The following is a 21,473-nucleotide window of genomic DNA, read 5'->3' on the forward strand; positions in this document are numbered from 1 at the left end:
TAAAAAAATGGCAGGCTGAGAACAACTGTGTCTCTCTTTCCTTCTTAAACAACACATAAAATGATTTTAAAAATGAATCAACTCCATGTAGCGAAAAGAATAAGTGGTAGATTAAAAACTTCTGGAAAGCAGAGGGAGATGGAAGCATGGTGTTGGCTAAAACAAAGCAAAGAAACAGCAGCCAAGCACATGCAGGATGGAGAATAGGAAAAAGAGAAAGCTGCTCAGTGGAACTGTGAAAGGCTCAGGCTCGGGGTGGAGGTAAAGAAAGGGCAAGTGTGAGAGTGACGGGGAGTGGTTGCGCTCCTTTGGCCACCATGTTGCTCTGCAAATAGAGAACTGGAAAACTCCATTATCTTACTAAATTTCATGGTTTGCTTTTGGAAAATTAGGGCTGCTGAAGTCAGTATAGAAGCCTCAAATAAAGCTCTCCCCATTCTGACACCTGGAGTCCACGGCATAAAGACACACTCTCTACCCATGCATGCGGAACTCCAAGCCAGCTTCTTGTTCAGGGAGAGATCTCAGCAGGAAAGCAGACTTCCACAGAAGATAATAGAAGACAACTAGGCACACAATTGCCAGGACAAATACACCCAGCTCCCAATTCTCGATTATGTACAGACAACTAAAGAATACTGGACGTATGAAGAAAATCACCAATATGAAAGAGAAATACCAAGATACAAAGAACTAATCAACTCAAACAGAAACAGAAATTTAATAAACAAATAGCTCTTTAAAAAATTATAATTACTATCTTCAGAAAAATTTCAAAAAGATATACATAAAACATCAGAGAATAAGAAGAGATCTTTTGGAAATTTAACATACAATTGCTGAAATAAAAACAAGAGAAAAATTGGAGGAGTGCTTGATAGAAAAAAGACAAAAGGATCGATTTAGAGATTGAATATATGACAATAACTCTGGAAAATCAACACAGAGAAACGGGAATAATTATCAAAGAAAGAATAGAATAAATTTTCCCAGAACGGAGAGATAAAAATCTTCATGTTAAAAGTACAAATAAAATTTCAGAATAGTAAGCACAAATAGTTCCTTTCAGCTTCTCCCCTGAGTAAGATGGTTGCTGAGAAAGGAATGAGAATTAGAATTGTGTTAGGTTTATCTTCAGCAACAATAGCTGTTAGAAGACAATAAAGAAATGCCATCAAAATTCTTTGGAACCTAGAATTTTATAGCAGACAAATTATCAATCACATGTGAGCAAAAAATAAAAATTACAAAGAATTAGACAATTTACCTTTCAATGCCTTTCTGAAGGAATCACCTGAATACATACTCTGATAAAAGTGAAAACTCAGAGAGAGAGGCAGACATGAAATACTAAAAATAAGCAAATGAATCTAGGAGTATATTTCAGAGAAATTCAGAATGACAAATGTACTTCAGGCCTAGAAAGAAAAATGGCCTAAAATCCAAGAGGAGGTCATTCGATTCCAAAGAGAATATCTTAAGAAGGGTTCATTCTAAGCATTAGACAAAGTGACCAAGGGGCTTAATGACATCAATGACATGGAGAGGTAACCTATGTTTCTTCTGCTAAAAAGCAAAAGGCAATGCCATTAGAACCTCTAGGAAAAAAATGTACATAGGAAAAATCATTGTCCTAATATGAAGTAAATTAAAATATGGCATTATTTTAAGTCATAGATGAACAGTGAGAATATATAATCCTTTTGTCCCGGACACTAGACCTCATTTCCTTCAAGTAATATGGGAATTATTTTTTTGGGTTTGTGGAGAAAGGATTGTGATCCTAGTGCACTACTTGGTCTAGCAACGAATGCTATTTTCATAATCCTTACAATGGAAATGCTGTTTATTGTTTTATATATATAGAGAGAGGGAGAGAATTGAAGGAATTGGCTCACATGATTGTGAGGGCTGGTAAGTCTGAAATCTGCGTGGCAAGTGGCAGACTGAAGACTCAGGCAAGAGTCGAGATTGCAGTGAGTCCAAAGGTACTCTGGAGGCAGAATTCCTTTTCTTTGGGGGACCTCAGTCTTTTCTCTTCATCCGATTGGATGAGGCCCACCCACGTTATGAAGGGTAATCTGCTTTACTCAAAGACTACTAATTTAAATGTTAATCTCATTTGAAAAATATCTTCATAGTGACGTCCAACTTGGCATTTGACCAAACATCTGCTCATTATGGCCTTGCTGAATTGACACGTAAAGTAGACTACCACAAACCTATAGAACAAACATGAAAGATTTAGATATGATTCAAGATGAGGAGTAAATGTTAACCTCAACAACATAAAAGCTAAAATCTAGGTGACAGAAAATGGAAGGTGGACAAGTAAAGGAGAAGTGGTTGGAATTGTAACCTAACGGGGAGTAACAGGGTACTGTATAAAGTTGAAGGACCAAGAAATAGAAACTTAATAAAATAGTATAAAAAATTAATATATAACCTAAATTTGGAAAAAAGGATGGGGAGAGCAGGGTGTTAGTGTGAATGAGAAAATCCTGATTTTTCATAGTGGAGAGTCAATGTCTTACAGTACAGTTTTATAATAGTGGTATGAGTATATTATTTAGGTCAAGGGTTATCAACTGGCTGCCCATGGGCTAGATCTGGTGGACAAATGAGATTTTTAGTGGACAAAGTATTTTTTAAATTTTACATGACACAAAGTATGTACTCTCCATTTGTTATAATTTACACTACTTATGGGAGGTGTAGTGCCTTATGCATAGCTCACTCCAAAATTTATATTTCCTGCTATGTCTCTGTAGGTATAGGTGCTTACAACCCTGATTTAGAGTTAGAAAAGTGATTATCATGTCTAAAGACAAAAATGGTTAGAAGAGGTTGCCTCTGTGGACAGGGGACAGTAGTTTTACATTATAAACTTTTCTGTTCTTTTTTAGGTTTTTTTTTCTTTTCTTCTTTTTGAGGAAGATTAGCCCTGAGCTAACATCTGCCACCAATCCTCCTCTTTTTGCTGAGGAAGACTGGCCCTGAGCTAACATCCATGCCCATATTCCTCTACTTTATATGTGGGACTCCTGCCACAGCATGGTTTGCCAAGCGGTGTGTAGGTCCGCACCTGGGATCTGAACCGGCCAACCCTGGGCTGCTGAAGCGGAATGTGCAAACTTAACCACTGTGCCACTGGGCTGGCCCCTGCTTTTTTAAAACTCTATGATTATATAACTTTGATAAAAATCAGGAGAATAAGGACCTAGAACAGAGTGAGGGGACAGGATTGTTCTCCTTAGACAAAACTGAGGAGAGGTAAATAGAGGAAAAAGAGAGAAAAGTAAAAACAAAAAACAAAGAAAGAAAATAATTGCCATTTGGAAGATTCTTCTATTTGGACCAGGCATCCTGTGATTTGTCTTCTGGGTGTGGCCCTCTTTCTGTTACTGGAAGGTTGGCTTTCTGCTAGCTTATGGTTCATTATTTGCTCTTTGAACCGGGCCCAAGGTCTTGGCTGCTCTTTCAATCATGAGCAAAGAGTGCCTAGTATCCTCTTTAGGGAAACACAACTGGTTGCTAGATCTAGAATATTATCTGCCTATTTATAACTCAGAGTGGCTGGCACTCAAATCTGTGGATTTCTCAGGAGAATGCAGTGAATTCGTGTGAAGTCTTCTACTAAAACTTGAGACTTTATTTTTTTCAATAATACAGTCACTAATCAGCATTTGTGAAAAATATACAATTCATTAAAATAGCATTACACAAAATAACGCTACCTTTATCCTGAGGATAAATCTAATCAACTAATTCAAATTAGCTTAACTAAAGAATATTGATAAGAAAATCTTAATGCTAAGCTATTCATTGATATTACCATTGGGGAAATTTTCTGAAAACTCCAACATGATAAGATAATGTCACTAATGATAATGTGACAGCATGGAATTAATTGTAGTTAGGCAAAAAGAATGAAATGTAAATGTTAAATTGGTAATATATTCATTATGACATCAGTGATATAACTCTGTACATGGTGATTTTACAGGTATTTTAAGGCATTTCCTAACATGAAATGCTTCTAATTCTCTGGAAATCATCTAATGCAACATTTTTCTAGTGGTGGTAATATTTTGAAATACATGAATTTGCTTTTTTCCCCCCATCTATATTGGTAGTGCAAGACCCTTTAAAGAAGTAACATTCATCTTCTGGCTTTATAAATAGGATCTGCAACAAGAAAATAAGATTGAGGGGTCAGGCACTCCTGAGAGAGAACTAATTTTCCAAATTCCTTTATTGCTACATCAGCATCTCACCATCCAAGCCTGAAGGAGGGTCCTCCAAAAAGTTGCACACAGAGTTAATTTTTTATCCCACTACACTTTGTACCACAACAGTGGATGTAATTTATTCTTGCAAAGTTGTTGCTGGCAATCACTATTCAACAACAAAACATAGTAGTTGTTAATTAGTTACAGGGCTTTGCTACACGTGGGGAACAATAAACATCATCAACTTACGTTGGCTGCAAAAATTGTAGAGATTTTCTAAGGTACCCTGGTGCTGAGTTTCTACCAATTGTCAAGGTGAAGAAGATTAAAAACGAAGTTTTACTTTTGGGCTTTCACAGGGAGAGGATAAATTGTGGCCCCAAAAGAAGACAGTATGTGGAGGATTTTACTTGGATCTTGATCAGAGGTGAAAACATCACGCTAATTTAATTTACAAAAGGAGGTACAGCAAACACTACTTATGAAAATCGAAGAGCTAGCAGTTTCTCATTTCAAGCAATGTTAATGGAATTATCTTTACTGGCTTATCATTAGGGTTAACTTTTCAAATTAGTAACTTAAGTCAGTTTCTCTTTTCATCTTTTTCTCCTCTTAGAATCAGCTCTGTGCTTCTTTTCCATCAACCATTCACCTAATGGTTTTAACATCAATTTTTGCCTTAATCAATAATTTCATTAGAATGTGAAAAGGCGGTATCATTTCTTATACATTTATTAGCTAGAATTGTTCTAAAGAGATTTCCTTGTCTACAGGGGCACTTGGTTATCCTGAAATTCATTTCTTATAATTAATTGCTTATTTCTTTCCCTTTAATTACCAATTTTCTGATTGAGGAGTTGGTTTAATAGCCTCTTGAATGGTGAAAAGATGAGATTTTTCTGACTTTTGTGAGTGTCATTATGGACTCACGCATGTCTATAGATTCAATGTGTTACACTCTCCTACTGTCTTTTTCATGTTCAAATTGTCATTATTTCAGCCACTGGGAGCCACTTCGAGCTGGCCATTACGTCATTTTGACAGCAGCATTAAAAACTTCTTTGTCATCTAAACTATTAAGATGTTCTTTTTTTAAAAATTTTTTTAACTGTAGATAAATATATACAACATAAAATTTATCAGTTTAACCATTTGTATAGTTCCGGGGTATTAAATACATTCATAATTTTAAGCCTACCTTTTGCCTTCTGTGTTCTAGGTGTGAAATCAGCCATTTATTTAAGAAAGCTTGTCCTATTTAGTGTGAGTGTTTTAGAGACAAAATCTGTGCGAGGGAAGGTCATTGCTGCTGGGGTGACATTGCTTAGATACCATTTTCTACCATTTCTTGGGACAGAGTTAGAAAAGAGAGATTTTAGAAATCGTGAGGTCATATTGATAATTTTCCATTTCATTTTAACATTACAGTATTTTAATTTTTCTTTGATTTCACAATTACATCTTTTTTCCTAAACTGAAAATCTCATTTTTGACTTTAACAGAATGACTTATTTTGTTTTCTCCCACAAAGTAAAAGAATAGTATCAAAATAACAAGATATTATTACTAACGATAACTCTACAATGTTTACTGTAGTGAGAGAGCTAGTGAAGTTTGAAACGTCTTTATAGTTCTTTTCAACCCTACACAACATCCCAGTGAATATGTATAAAGTACAACACATTTTTTTCTATTAGTTATGTTAACAATTAGATATATGGTTAGATTCATTTGTTATGTGTTGTTTTCAATTTTTAGGTATTTTTTAAAGGTAACTTTTTGTTAACTTTTATTTTGAAATAATTTCAGATTCACAGAAAAAATTAAAAATAGTACAAAGAAATCCCATATATCCTTCTCTCCAACTCCTCAAATATTAAGAATTTGTCATACTTGCTTTATTATTTTCTTTTCTTTCTTTATGTCTTTATGCATATTTAAGCATTTTTTTCCTGGTCCATATGAGAGTAAATTGCTGATGTAATGCCCCTTTACCGCTAAATATTTCTGTGTTGGTGTCCTGAGAATAAGGACATTTGTATTCTGGTGCAGTGTTCAATCGTGGATCGCAGGTTGCATTTCATTGTCATTTCTTGTGGTCTCCTGTAACCTCGGACAATTCCTCAGTCTTTTCTTACTTTAGTGATCTTCACATTTTAGAAGAGAACGGGCCATTTATTTTATAGAACAACCCTTAATTTGGGTTTGTCTGCTGTTTTCTCATGATTTGATCTATGATATGTATTTTTCTCAAAGAAACAAGCCAAGAGAACTGTACAAGCGCTGTCGTGTCCTTCCTGTGCATTGTGTCCTGAGGAACGTGGTGACGTTTGTCCCATCACAGGTGATGCTCACTTAGTCACTGGGAAGGGCTAAGTCTGCTGGGTTTCTCTACTGTAACTTAACTGTTTTTTCTCTTTGTTTATATTGTGAAGAGATGCTTTGAGACTGTATAAATATCCTATTTATCATCACTTTTTTACATTAGTGTAGCAAGTACAAATGATTTTTGCCTAAAATAATTATTTATTTTGGTTGCCTAATAGTGATTTTATTATTCCACCATTCTTTCTACATTTATTAGTTGACATTCTACTGTAAGGAAGAGCTTTTTCTTCTTCTCCGTTTATTTATTTATTCATGAATTCTTAGTTTATTTGATATGTTATACTGTGTTATCACCATTACTTATTTTGATGCTCAAATTGTCCCACATTTGGTTAGTGGGAGCTCCTTCAAGCTGACATTTGTTTCCTTTTGATATACTCCTATTCTTCTTTTTAGCACTCTTCCTTTAGTTTTAGTTTTTCTGAATCGCTTCATTTTGGGTGTGTTCCTTTTACATCATATATAATTAAGTCTTATTTGAGAGCCAAAGAGAAAATATTTTTCTGTTAACAACTAAGTTATGCCCATTGATATTTATTGATACGACTGATACCCTGTCTCGGTTCTGTCATATATTTTAAGCTATAGCTATTATGGTACATTTACTATGTTTCTTTGACATTTTATGTAAAAAAATTTCTTTGAGTATTTACAAGAATTTGTATTTTTTTAATGGTTATCTTTGTGCCTATCTCCTTTTGAATGCCCTTGATTCCCCCCCTCATTTTTTTTTTTGGTGAGGAAGATTGGCCCTGAGCTAACATCTGTTGCTAATCTTCCTCTTTTTGCTTGAGGAAGATTGTTGCCAAGCTAACATCTCTGTCACTCTTCCTCTATTTTGTATGTAGGATGCCACCACAGCATGGCTTGATGAGCAGTATGTATGTCGGTGCCCAGGATCTGAACCCATGAACCCCAGGCTGACAAAGCGGAACACGTGAACCTAACTGCTATGCAACCAGGCTGGCACTAGTCCCATGTTTTTTAATCTAACCTTCTGCTTTGTGGTTTGTAAGTCTTTAATAGTATATTTTAATTCCCACCCCTTGCCTATACAACAAGCAACGAGCTGTTCAACTTTCCTCTTTCCTACTTCTCTCTCCTTTTTTTAGTTGCTCTATGTCTATTTATCAGATCATATAACACATAACATGTTACTTATATAACTTATTCTTCTTCCTACCTCATCCCCACTGTTTTTTGTTTTAAGTAAGCCTCCTTAAGTTAATTCTGATGCGCAGGCAGGTTTGGAATCCATCATTCTAGAGTTCCTTCTTCAACTTGAAACTTAATGATTATTCAGCCTTTTGCAGACACAATCTTCAAATAAGATAATTTACGTTGTATCTACCTAATTATACAATCATATATCTTACAACTTGTCCAAAATAGATGATAAGAGGCTTATTGCCGGGCAAAAAGAGAGTAAAGAGACTCTCCAAGGTACATTGTGCCACATGAATGAAGTACATTTTAAGAAATAGTCAGGGGCCGGCTCTGTGGCTGAGTGGTTAAGTTCGCGCGCTCCACTGCGGCGGCCCAGGGTTTGGATCCTGGGCGCGGACATGGCACTGCTCATCAGGCCACGCCGAGGCAGCATCCCACATGGCACAACTAGAAGGACCCATAACTAAAATATATAACTATGTATGGGGGGATTTAGGGAGAAAAAGCAGAAGAAAAAAAGATTGGCAACAGTTGTTAGCTCAGGTGCCAATCTGGAAAAAAACAAAAAAAATTTTGGGAAATACAGGGTCTGGCCTGGTGGCATAGTGGTTAAGTTCATCTTCTCTGCTTAGGTGGCCAGGGGTTCGCAGGTTCGGAGCCCAGGCACGGACCTAGCACCAGTTGTTAGATCACTCTGTGGCAGTGACCTACCTAAAGTGGAGAAAGACTGGCACAGATGTTAGCTCAGTGACAGTCTTCCTCAAGCAAAAAGGGGAAGATCGGCAACAGATGTTAGTGCAGGGCCAATCTGCCTCACACACACGAGAAATAAAAACAATAATTGGGAAATGAAGAGAGAGAGAAGGAGAAAGAATCTCTTTAGTTGTATTCTTAGAAACAACTCTGCTAATATTTTGTTATATTTGAATCCAGTTTTTTTACATAGTTAAGATCATACATGTATAATTTGAGCTTTTGTACTTTTTATTTAGTATCACACCAGAAACCTTTCCTCATGTTTATTCCATGTGAATTTTGAGTGGAGTTTCTTGTAGTTGCTATCCTATCTCTATATAATTAGCCCTTTGATGAAAAATGTTAACTTGAAAAGCAGAGGCTAAGCTCAGAAGAAATATGGGTGACAAATTGTCTCTGGTGTATAATATGGGTAAACAAAAACAATTAATAGCAATAAAAAAATTATGTGCCTTGAAAATTAGAGAGAAAGTGAGGTCATAACAGAACAGAACCAAAGGCCCAAGACATACAAAGTGGTTTTGAGCAGTGTCTGAAGCAATATTAAATGGATTTTGCAATGTCTTATCTTTTAATGTCAAAGACATGTTGGTTGTATCATATATAATAAACTGTTTAATATTATATGACATAGGTAAACAGGATTAACATTCATAATCTCCTGAATTTGATTTTATGATAAAATGCTTAAAAAATAGATGGGAGAGATAGAGAAGAAATTGATGAACCTATGTATGTTTAATTCTACTGTTGTCAATGCACTGAATTTCTAAATATCTAATCTGACTTTGGGAAATTGAAGGACGTGTTCAAGAACATGACAGAATCAACATTCAGGGATGTAGATTTTCAGTAAAGCATTTCACTAAGTGATGAGATTAGCATCTACCTGTCTATTGCTTAGCCATGCATTGGTTCAAATTCACGTTACGTGATTTTCTGCTTTGGCTAAAAACAACTTTAAATGTGGAACCAGGTCTTTTTAGCTAACTTTGTACGAAGCAAAATATAGCAACTCTGTTGTTAAATATAAGCAAATCAAACAGGTAGGTAGGTTTGTTTTGATAAATGGGAGAACAAAGAAAATCAAACCCAGGGAGAGAAGAGATGTTGGAAATTTTCTTGTGAAAGAACAGAGCCTCCATCAAATTAACTGGAGAGAATTAGTGCTTCTGGTAAAAATGCATGTAGCCTGAAACTGGAAAACTTAGGATCTAAGGCAGCTCTAGGAATCAGCTTCTCCCTCATGGTCCTTCTGTTTCCCTTTGTGTACCTGTTCCATTCTCACCTCCCAATTGATTATTACCTTGGCTACTATCCATATCTTTTCAACTTCCTTATAACTTCCACTAGAGAAGGTATTTGGCTTACTCGGGGTTCAACTTGCCCTTTGGCATCCTTTTACACTTGATTCCACTACCAACCACCTTAATCTCTTCTGGCAGAGGAATATGAAGGGTGAAAATCACCTTTTAAAGACTGGCCCCGCAGCTGGTAGGTTCATGGGCCATCCTGTGATTTGGCTATGCTTGGGTCAGGTGCCGTACCTGATTAACCAACCCTGCCCAAAGAGGAGCTGAGTCACAGCACAAACATGATGGGGTCTTTGGAGTTATGGTGGGCTGTCTACATTACAAGAGATATAGACAGGCAAATCTGTAAAACGTCAGTATAAAAACCAAAATCAGGTGCACTATATTGATTATCTATGCAAAAAATAATATCATGGTCAAATAAATTGATTGTGTACAGTGTAATGGACAGACTCTCAGGTGATTCCCAGTGATCCCCACCTCCTGATGTTCACACTCTTGTATAATTCCCTCCCCTTGAATGTGGGTGGGGCTTCCTTCTAGCCAATGGAATATGGCAAAGGTGAAGGGGTATCCTTCTGTTTTACATTATTTTATAGAAAAGCAGTATCACTTTACAGACTCTCTCTGCCTTGCCAGCTTTGATGAAGCAATTGGCCATGTTGGGGGTCCCAGGTGGTGAGGAACTGTGGGCCGCTTCCAGGACCTCCAGTACTCCAGCAAGAAGCCATGGCCCTTGGTCATACAGCTTCAAGGAAATGAAATCCACCAACAACTTGAGTGAGGAGTAGATGGATCCTTCCCCAGCTGAGCCACCAGATGAGAGCCCCGCCCTGATGGCGGCCTTGCAGAGAACCCAGCTAAGCTGTTCCTGGACTGCTGACCCACCAGGACTGTGATATAATAGCTGCTAATTAGTGGTAATTTGTTATGGAGCAATAGGTAACAAATACACGCTGCTCCTGGTTTAAAAGGCAGAAGAGCTATATAATTTGGATACAGAAAACTTTAGAATCAGAGCCCTCCCAGAAAAGCCAGTTTTCCTATGCCTTTTCTGCTGTTTGTATCCTAGACATCTGTCACTTTCCATTTGACTCTCCATGTCTACTCTCCACACTTCTGCACCCTGCCTTATGACCAGAGGGCTGCGCCCCAGAGATTGTCTTCTGCCTTCCAGTTCCATTTACGCAACGGAAACACCAGCAAAAGACCTATTGGGTGGGAGGAGAGGGAACCGTTTATTTCTCTGATTCTCTCCCTGCCAGGTCTTAGCAGGTTAGCTGTGAACCTTGCTGAAGATCACAGTCTCTCTCAGGTGAGTCTTTCTAAACAGCTCCGTCTTTGGGTTGGGTAACCACCCCTGACTCTTTGTCCCTTTAGGCCTAGGGCTGGTGATGGCTCCCGTTGTTCTGAGCTCCATAGTACTGTAACACACCTTGCTGCTTTCCCTAAAATCTGACTCCTCCTTTGTGAATAGTCCCTGTAGAAAACTAACATCAAATTATCTAACGTCAGGGTGCCATCTGTTTTCTGATAAATAGTACCAAGTTCAACAATGTTTTCCATATAATATTGTCTAGAATTAAAAGTGGGATGTCTGTATATACAGATTGTGAATTGGAAGAAGGAGCCTTATAAGAGAAGGGCGATGAGGGGAAAGCATCAGATTGTTATTCATCGTCTGACAGGCTTTAGATCTATGAATATGGCATGACAAGGAACAGACAGGAAATGCATTCCCAGGGACCCCATTTTGTAGACTGCAGGCCAAGAGTGAAGAGTGTAACAGGCTTTGGTTGTCACTGAAGCCTGCATAGACAGCACTCCATTCTTTTATAAAGGATGTTGAACAGACTGACAAGGATTAAGAAGAGAAACTGTAAAATCTTCAGAGACTCGTCAGAAAAAGAAAGACAGCCATCTGTCTGGACAGGCAGAGGCACAGAGCTACATGGAGGATTCTTTGATTCATTTCTGTTTCTCAGAGGCTTGAAACCAAATGATAATACAAAATTGTTGAATGCCATCGATAGCATTCTGTTTCAAATGTGTATGACACACAAGATGAGTCTGGGAACTCAACACGATATTTAGATTTTAAAAGAATCTGGCTTTTTCCTAAGTTCTCAAAAAGTGGGAAGAAGAGCAAGACTATCTTAAGACTAGCTCTCTGATGCCTTGGGAAGTGAATATTCCTCTCCAGTGTGGTACAGCTATGGGATTTGAATAAACTGGGAGAGTGCTGTCTCGACAGAATGAAATGTTCAGGCAGCAGATTGGCTGGGAAGATGTATATGGTCTTCACCCCGAGTTCCCTCACACCAAGGCTGTTGCTTAACGTTGACTGTAGAATATTAGAGCTAGGAGGGACCTAAGGGGTCATCTAACATCACTTATGTGTTTTCCAGATGTGGAAACTAAGCCATTGAAATTTACACGGATATGTCTCAGCCCACGTGAGACTTCGATGAAGCCTAACTTTGTATTTCTGAGCAGGTTCTTCTCCCTGTAAATGACTGGATCTTTACATAGAAAGGCACACTCAGAACTTACAGAGTCGACTCCAACTAGCTGGAATACTGCCTCCTGTGCTTCTGCAAATCTGTATGGGAAGAAAGGGGAGGATTCTGAGCTCACGAAGAGAATAAAATGCCACAGTCGTCACCACCCTGGGCAGGGTGCAGCCTACTCCAATATCACAGAAAGTGTCCAAGCGATTGTGGGCCCTGAGGGAACCCAGGCCTTTCAGTTTCATCAAAGGGACAGCAACTGCCCAGGCTGGGCCAGGCTTAACACCATATTTTGTCCTTGGAGAGAAGGTGATTGGGCTCTATTTATGGGTTTGTTTGAGAACCATCTTGAGTCTTTCTGAACGTGGCCTGATTCATGGTCAGGCTTCCCTGGGAAAATGAATTAACCCACAATTTCTAAATACCCTGCTAAATGCTTCTCATATTTCAACCACTATTTGTGTTTCAGTTCAAACTGCTGAATTATAATAGTTGCTGGAGCAAGTTTTATATTTAATACGAATACTAATACTCAAGTTTTGAGCACAAAGAAAAAAGATTTGTCACAAAGTGGTAATTTTTGGTAAGGCTTGGAACCTCCTCTGCCCCCTGAATAAGTTGCCCCAAAAGCACATGCTCCAAACAGCGCCCACATACTCGCACTCACACACGCAGATATGCACGCTCACACACACCCCTCACACACACACAGCCAAACTAATCCACATCCTTGGACTCACACTTTGGTGCTCCTTTCTCAATGAGATGCTCTTGCTCATACATGAGAAAAATATAATGCAGCCAAATACTTTCTTGGCCCAAACTATATTTTCAGATAAGATGAATTGTTAGTTGCCTGTCTCTCTCTACAACCACATCTATGTAAGAAATAGAGATTTCTTGATTTTTAAAAATCAGGTAAATTTTGTTCTGATCTCCCCTGTCAGTGGATGGTAGAACATTAATCAGTCAGTTCGGGGAAGACTTTCCCCTGGTGTCCTCTCATTCCTGGGCATTGTGAGGCGTCTGTTTCTCTATCCTTACCTATCCAAGCATCCTCTGAGACATGCACCATTCTTTCAGGTCCTCCATCCTCCTGGGTCACAGCTGTGTCACCCACCATTCCTGACCACAAGGCCTCTTCAGTCAGGACTCTCTTTGCTACTTCAGGGCACCTCTCAGGGCACGTGGCTGTCCTCAGGCTTCTTCCCTCCACCCTGGGCATAGGAAATTTGGTGTGACTGTCTTCAGACCAGATGCCTATATTCTTCACATTATCATTTCTCTTCTAGGGCATTTCACTTGGGAATAAGCTCATATTTTCCTTAAAACTTTCCGGGTTCCTGTCAGCCCTTACATTCTGGAAGCAAGTGTCTGGCCCCTTCTCAAAGCCCAAAGTCTAAGCTCTCCTTACTTCCTCTCTACCCATCTTCTCCCTTACTCTACCCCAACTTGTGGACTTTTTGTCTAGTTTTGGGACATGCAAGCCTTGCCCTGACTCATCAAATATTCTCTTAAATTTACTTTTTATGCCCTGAATCCCTTACCAGAGTTTAGACTTTTGAAAATTGAATGGCTTCCTGTCTGTCTTGTCATTCCTCCTCTGAGGTGGTGAACATGCATTGCTCTGACGCATTAGGATAAAGCTGGGGTGAAAGGAAATACCAAGAACAGACATCTTTAATAGTATTTCCAAAATGCTATATCACCACCGAGGTATTAGCAAAGACATTTTATTGTGATAAGTTCAGACTCTCAACTGAAAAAATAGTCTACACTAAAAATGAGGTTATAGAACTTTTAGATTTGGACATTTCAGTATTTTCAAATTGAATACTGACTTGAGGTTATGCCACTGCTTCCTCTCAACCTGGGGTTCTTAGGCACCTGGGAGACAGCCCCGAAAGCTTATTTTAATTGTACCCTCAATAAAGACCTCGTACAAGAATCTCCATCTCAACTTCTACTTCTAGGGAATCCAATTTACGGCACAGATGGACATTCATAGAAATAAAGCATCTAAAACTGAAGAGGGTCAAATGATCATTTTGGGGGTCACCAGTGCCCACAATGAGAGTGGATGCCATCACTCAGGGAAGCCGAGAATAAGAAGTGCATTGAGCTAAAATAGGAAGTCCCAAGTGATATGAGTTTTAAATAATGAGTGAATGAAGGGGAGGCCATGGAGACCAAGGAATGTCCTCAGTCAGGCCCAAAGTAAAGAGCAGTGTCATAGATGTCCAGGGAGGAGAGAATTTTAAGGAGAAGCTTCAACTAATTCATTTAAAACAGAGGATTAAAAAAAAACAAAACAGTAAGGATTTATGTGACTATTTGCCCTGTAAGATGTCACTGGTGGTCTTTGCCTAAGCGGTTTCAATGGAAAGGCAGAATGCGGATGAAGCCAAGTTGCTGCCAGCTGAACAGTGAATGGGAGCTCAGGAAGTGGATACAGGGAGTGTAGACAGTAGGAACATTTGTTACTTCTAAGTTTTGAAGCGTCAGAGAGACTTGAAAGGATTTATAGGCAGAAGACAGAGAACCAGAAGAGAACTAGAACTGAAATTAGAGAGATGAGACGTTAAAGGGGGTAGGATGGGAGGAGATCGCCAAGGACGACGTCGGGAACCCTGCTCTCCCTGCTCAGCTGGGTCTGCGACAGCCTCTTTTATATCATATCATATATCATATCATATCATATCATATCATATCATATCATATCATATTGTGTCATATCATATCATATGTCATTCATTCATTTATTCATCAAACATTTACTACGTACCTGTCTTATGCCATTTTAGGCATACATTTTTTTTTTAAAAAGTCAAGACCCCAACTCCATGGAAGTTCATAACTTAGACTTTAATGGAAAAATGGACAGGAAAACAATCACAAAGCTGTGTGATAATTGCTGTAAAAAGGGTAGAAAGTGCTATGGAAGCACAGGGGTGGAGCAACTTGTTCTGATCGTGGATGACAAAATAATTTGCAGAGGAGGTAAAGTTTGAACTGGGAATTAAAAGTTTAAAACATCCTTTGGGGAGAAAGAGGTGTGTCTAGATGTGTGAACAGGGCCAAACCCATCTGATGAATGAATCTGTTGAGAAGGCAGCATTCTGTGTCAGGCAGTGACTCATTTTCCCCCTTAATATCTCAAATTGCAAAATCTATTTGGATATTTCTTTAAAAAGTGCTTTCTTTAAAAAAAATCTGTAACTAAGAACAGTAGAAAGAAGGTAAAAGAAGGAGAAAATAAATAATTTTCCTCCTGGCAAGAGATCTGTCAGAATTGTTATCTTGGGTGAAGTAAGAAACTTGGTGTGTTTGCACTTTTGAACTAAGCTGACACCTTTGCATTCTGCCTTCAGTAAACAACAGACAGATCTGTGAAATATTTAAGCAATGGACCACCTCACTCAGGCATGCCCTCTCTACTCTTTTCTACCTGTGAAAATCCCACTTGTGCTGAAAAGCCTTAGTCAAGTTTCAGATCTTCCTTAGGTTGCTACCAGCAGCCCACAGTGACTCTAGCAGTTCTGCTTCTATCAGAACTTCCTTTCGTTGCTAATTTTTAATACTCTCATTAACTCAAAATGTTTATGTGTTTATGTTAAGACGTTCTTCTGCTGTGGTCAGTAAATGTACTGATTGGCTCATTGGTGGGTTGAGATGTGGGTGGTAGCATCTTAAAGAATCAGGTGTTAAACATGTAATAATTGGAGAGTCCAATGTTATTGATTTGAATGTCAAATTGTAAACATTTCCTTTCCAGTGATTTGATGTGACTTAATTATGTTAAAAAAAACCCTCCAAATAAACAAGAATAGCGCATCTAAAGTCTGTCTTAGCATGTGCATGTGTGTGAACCATTTTCTTGATGATTTCTTTCTTCCATCCTTCCTGTTCTTAGTAACAATTACTGCAATCACCTAACAGGTCAGAAGAATCAACATATTGAAGAAGCAATCACTTTCTATTGGGTGGAATATGGAAGAAGAAAATAAATGTTCCAGGGTGTAGCTCTTGTCTTTCTTACCTCTCATCTCTAGTATATTTGGTTCTCAAATTTAGTGTGCATAAAAATCACCCAAAGTGCATATAAAAAATGCAAAGCCTTGGGCAGTTCCTTGGGTGTTCTTATTCTTACTTTGGAAGTAAGGTCCTAGAATTTAAATTTTTAAAAATGTTTCAGGGAATTCTGATGAGGTCAGTCCACAATCCATCCTTTCTGGAAACTGTTCCATTGGTTTCTTATTTCTTCTGAAAAAACTCCTGAGTGGATCCTCAAACCCAAGAGACCATTTCAGCTGGATGCTGTGGATCTCACTTCCAAAATTCGTAAATTTCATTCTTAAAATTGAAAGGAAATGGAATCCTTAGAGTAAATAGCACCTTTCAACATCTTACCATCCATTCACCAGTCCAACTGGGGTTCGTTATATCTGTGGTCGTGGTTTAATCTCTAGCTCATAGAAAAAAGCATAAAGAACCTTTGCTAAGAGCAGGAGATGAAGTGAGCTTGACATTGGTTGTAAAAAGGCAGCTGAGATGTTAAAGATTGTGAGAGGCACAGTTCTACTTGCTTTACTCCAAGCGCGTTACTCTAAAGAACTGCCAGCCTCTAGCTGTGAAGTTAGGTGAACTGAAAAACGATCTCACCATCGGGGAAAATTATGCTAAATGGAATTTGCCAAGCACACTTATTCCTGAAGATCTCGTCATAATTTTAATCTCAAAAATTGTCTTTTCAATCTACAGGGAAGAGAGGTCATCTTGTACCTTGAGCAATGAAAGCCATCTTTCATAGAAATGCATTTTTAATAAAGAGCCTGTACAAATAGAGATATTTTACTCTTGACAAATAAAAACGGCAAGTAATAGGATATATTGGAGTATATGAGGAAGACATTTGGTGTAAACCTAATTCGGCCTGAACTTGTCTTTCCAAAAGGGCCTGACCGAGGCCGTTGAGCATGCAATGTATATCTGCTTTAGAGATTCCCAATGGCAAGAGCAAAGGCCCTTGAGATAAAGGTGCAACTCCCCTCCCCCTCCCAACGTTGGCGTCTCCTTAAGGATTAAGTATCTTTCCTTAGGCTAGAAACTGATTGCTGTGCTCACCTGTGACCGCCCAGCTTGAGACAATAGACTTGCCTCCTGCTACGCCCACAAAGATACCAGACCCACTACCTGCTGTGTCCATCAAGCGCTGTGCCGACAGGGCAATCTTGTGACTATTGTGGGAGGGACATTTCAATCATATGTGAAACACCCTCTTTGAGGGTATATAACCACCCTGTGTACCCCCACTTCTTTGGAGTGCTCTGTTCCTTTGTGGAAAGACTCTCCCGGGTTATAATCCTAAAATTTAAGCTCAGAATAAACTCACCCAAATTTTCATTTATAGGTTGGTTATGGATTATTTTCGTCGACACTCTGTTTCTGAAACCAGCACAGAGGCATTTTAATGGTAAAATGATGCACTATAATTCTGGAAATGACTTTGACAATTCATAATTTCTTCTTTATTTTATGAATTTAGAAGTCACAGAAAATATTTTTCTTTTTCTTAAGTATCTTTCTCGCAAGAAACCCTTGAAGGAAACTTAGTGTGCAAAATATTAAGTACAAATAATACTGTCAGTGGGGATTCAGTGAAAAAGAGCTGATTAGGGCTTATGAGGAAAAGATTCCCTAAACTGGGGAAATTTGGGCAACAGACAGATATTTAACACCACACCAAAAGAATGGGCACTGAGTTCTCTTCCAGGTGAAAAAGGGCCTGCATGGAAGCAAATAGACACTTCAAAGTGCAGCTTAGGGCAGCGCATTAAAGGGCCATCTTCCTGGGTGTGGTGTCAGGGAGCATATGTGTTTACAGGAACTCAGAGACTGCATTTCTTTTCATAGCATTCTTTTTAAAGAGATCTTAGAGTGAAAAACCAGAGTTCTGTAGCTTATGTAAGGACGTGCTGTTTAGATAAGGAAATATCTCACAATTGGAGTTCCTCTACTTATTTGAGTCCTGGCTTGCTGAAAGATATAAAGAACCATTAAGTTTTCTCGTTTTCACAAATCTTTCCCAGTTTATTGAACACAGGGCATGTTCAAGATTAGGCTGCAATTGCCAGAAAAACAGAACTTGCTTTATTCACACTTGAATCCCCAGTGCCTAGAATATACTAATTGCTCAATAAATATCTGAGCACTTGAATTCATTGGTGAACACTGAACTATGTGCTATGGAGGGAAAAAGAGGTCAGTGACCTATAGTTCTTATCTCCATGAAGCTTACTTATTGCTCTTAGTTTTAGGGAGTGGGAGCAATCAAAGGGTGGATTCGTTTTGAAAAGTATGCTCAGGATTTGAATGTAGTCACTGAAGTTTTAATGTGTCCTTGGCTTTCTCCTTCTGTCATTCTACAGCCCAATGGCATCTATCCTTGCTTAAAGTGGCACCACTGAAAATGAGATTAGAGTCCAGAAACATTAGTTGGAGATGCTCAAATAGGCCCTGCATATTTCCATCTTGTTAAATTCAAAAATAAGAATTAATATTAGAGGGGCCAGCTCCGTGGCTGAGTGGTTAAGTTCACGCGCTCTGCTGCAGCGGCCCAGGGTTCGGATCCTGGGCACGAACATGGCACCGCTCGTCAGGCCACCTTGAGGTGGCATCCCACATCCCACACTTAGAAGGACCTGCAGCTAAGATATACAACTGTGTACCGGGGGGGGGGGGGGGGGGGGGGGGGGGGGGAAAAAAGCAGAAAAAGAAAAAAAAGGGTGATTGGCAACAGTGGTTAGCCAAAGTGACAATCTTAAAAAAAAAAAAAAAAGAATAAATATTAGAAAAGAAATCATACCAATAACAAAAATTTCCTTCCCTTCCTGTGGAGAATGGTATTGCCCTGTAGGTATTTATATTGGGTAAAATAATTTCTCTTCTCAGAAAAAATCATGACCTCACTTATAAAATTCAGCAATCACACTTTGCTATTGCAAATGGCAATCTATGCAGTGAGCGTGTACTATACATTAGAAATACTTCAGTTATAATGAAGCCTAACAAATAACAGTGGAATAATGAGTACCTGGTTTAGTAGAAGTAGGCACTCTTAACATTTGAATGCTAACTATTATTACTGCTGGAGAGTAGCCTGTATTTAGAAAAGAATACATGTGTTTTGTTCTTATGGGGTTTCTTGTCAGTATTCCTGCCAGATTTCATTAATTCTATCATTCATAAAAGATATAGTTGCTTTAAATAATAGAGGGAAACCCAATGTGGGGGACAGAGAAATAGTTATCATAAAATTAAGTGGAGCCTTGTCTTCCCATCAGCTTGGAGCAAAAATTTGTTGGCATCAGCAGAGGCTGCACAGACTGTAGGGTTTAATGGAAGAGCCATTTAAAAAAATTAGAGTAAAATATACGTAATGTAAAATTTATCATCTTCAGCAATTTTAAGTGTACATTTCAGTGGCACGAAGTACATTCACATTGTTGTGCAGCCATCACCACCACGTGTCTCCAGAACTCTTCATCTTGCAAAACTGAAACTCTGTGCCTGTTAAACAACTCCCCATTCCCTTCTCCCCTACAGTCTCTGCGAACCACCATTCTACTTTCTGTTTATGAATTTGACTCCTCTAGGCACCTCATATTTGTGGAATCATACAGTATTTGTCCTTTTGTGACTGGTTTATTTCACTTAGCTTAATGTCCTCAAGGTTCACTCACGTTGTAGTGTGTGTCAGAATGTCCTTCCTTTTTAAGGCTGAATGATATTCCATTGTATGTATATATCACATTTTATTTATCGATTCATCCGTCAATGGACGCATGGGTTGCTTCAACCCCTTGGCCAGTGTGAATAATACTGCTATGAATTTGGGTGTACACATATTTGTTCAAGTCCTTGTGACTACCCTGATGTGGAATTGCTGGCTCGTATGGCAGTTCTATTTTTAATTTTTTAAAGGACAGTTTTCCAAAGTGGCAGGAAGAACCATTTTGGGGCTTCAGAGAAGCTCAAAAAGAATTAAAGAACCACTAAAAGTTTCTCCTTTTCATATACATATTTTTCCAAATCTAAAACTACCTTTATTGGTGGTTGGTGCAACATGATATGCCATCATCAATCAGCGGAATTATAAAACTGCACAGGAGGTCCCAAATTAGGCCATTTAACATAGATAATTACCCTCACATCATCAAGCCTTAAAAATACGGATAAAAGTTGGACAATCTGGTGGTTTATAAAATACAAAGTTAAAAAGAGGATTCTAGATTCCACAAAGAGGACTGTGTCACACAAGTAACACATACCATTAACCAATTAAGTATCCACAGAGAAAACACAATGGTATAGATTTCTTTTAAAACATCATTTAAATATTAACATTTTTACACCAACCAAGTTATTCACCCTTTAATGCCAAAACTACCATAAGCTACCCATCCCATGGAAGGATACAGTACAACTTGTCCTCTTCCAGTTTTGAAATGGTCAGGGATGTTGTCCAAAACAAATATTACGCGCTTTAATGAAGTGCACTTGTAACAATACACTTCAGAGTGGAAATTAAATAAATATAGATAAGTTAAATAAATAGGTCATCACAAAAAGAACGCTAACATAAGTTTCTTGCTTCTTTCTTGGACGGAGACATGAATTGGTCCATGACTGCTTGGTATCACTGGTGATGTTCCCATTGGTTTTGCCTGGAGTGCATGATCACACTTTCTCTTTTTTTCCCCCTCTCTGAAGAACTCTACTACTTTTCCAATGAAAATTAAAAGTGGTTTATAGGTTACTGTCAAAAATGCTAGTTTCAAGGTAGTATTCTTGATAAAAAGATTAAAGACGAATGAAGGTAAAGTTAACTTATTACTATGATATTGCATCACCTCTTATTAAAGTACCTAACAATTATCGGATACCTACTATGTACCAGGGACTTTATAAATGTAGAAAAATAAAATTTGTCTTGTTTTAAAGGTAATCCCTTAGATTCACTTATTTTTACTTCCATAAATGTCATACTTACAAATAATATTCTAACTTAAAAAGAAAAATAACCAAGTTCATATATTACAATATAT

The sequence above is a fragment of the Equus quagga genome, chromosome 2 (genome assembly GCF_021613505.1).
Source record: "Equus quagga isolate Etosha38 chromosome 2, UCLA_HA_Equagga_1.0, whole genome shotgun sequence".
Lineage (NCBI taxonomy): Eukaryota > Metazoa > Chordata > Mammalia > Perissodactyla > Equidae > Equus > Equus quagga.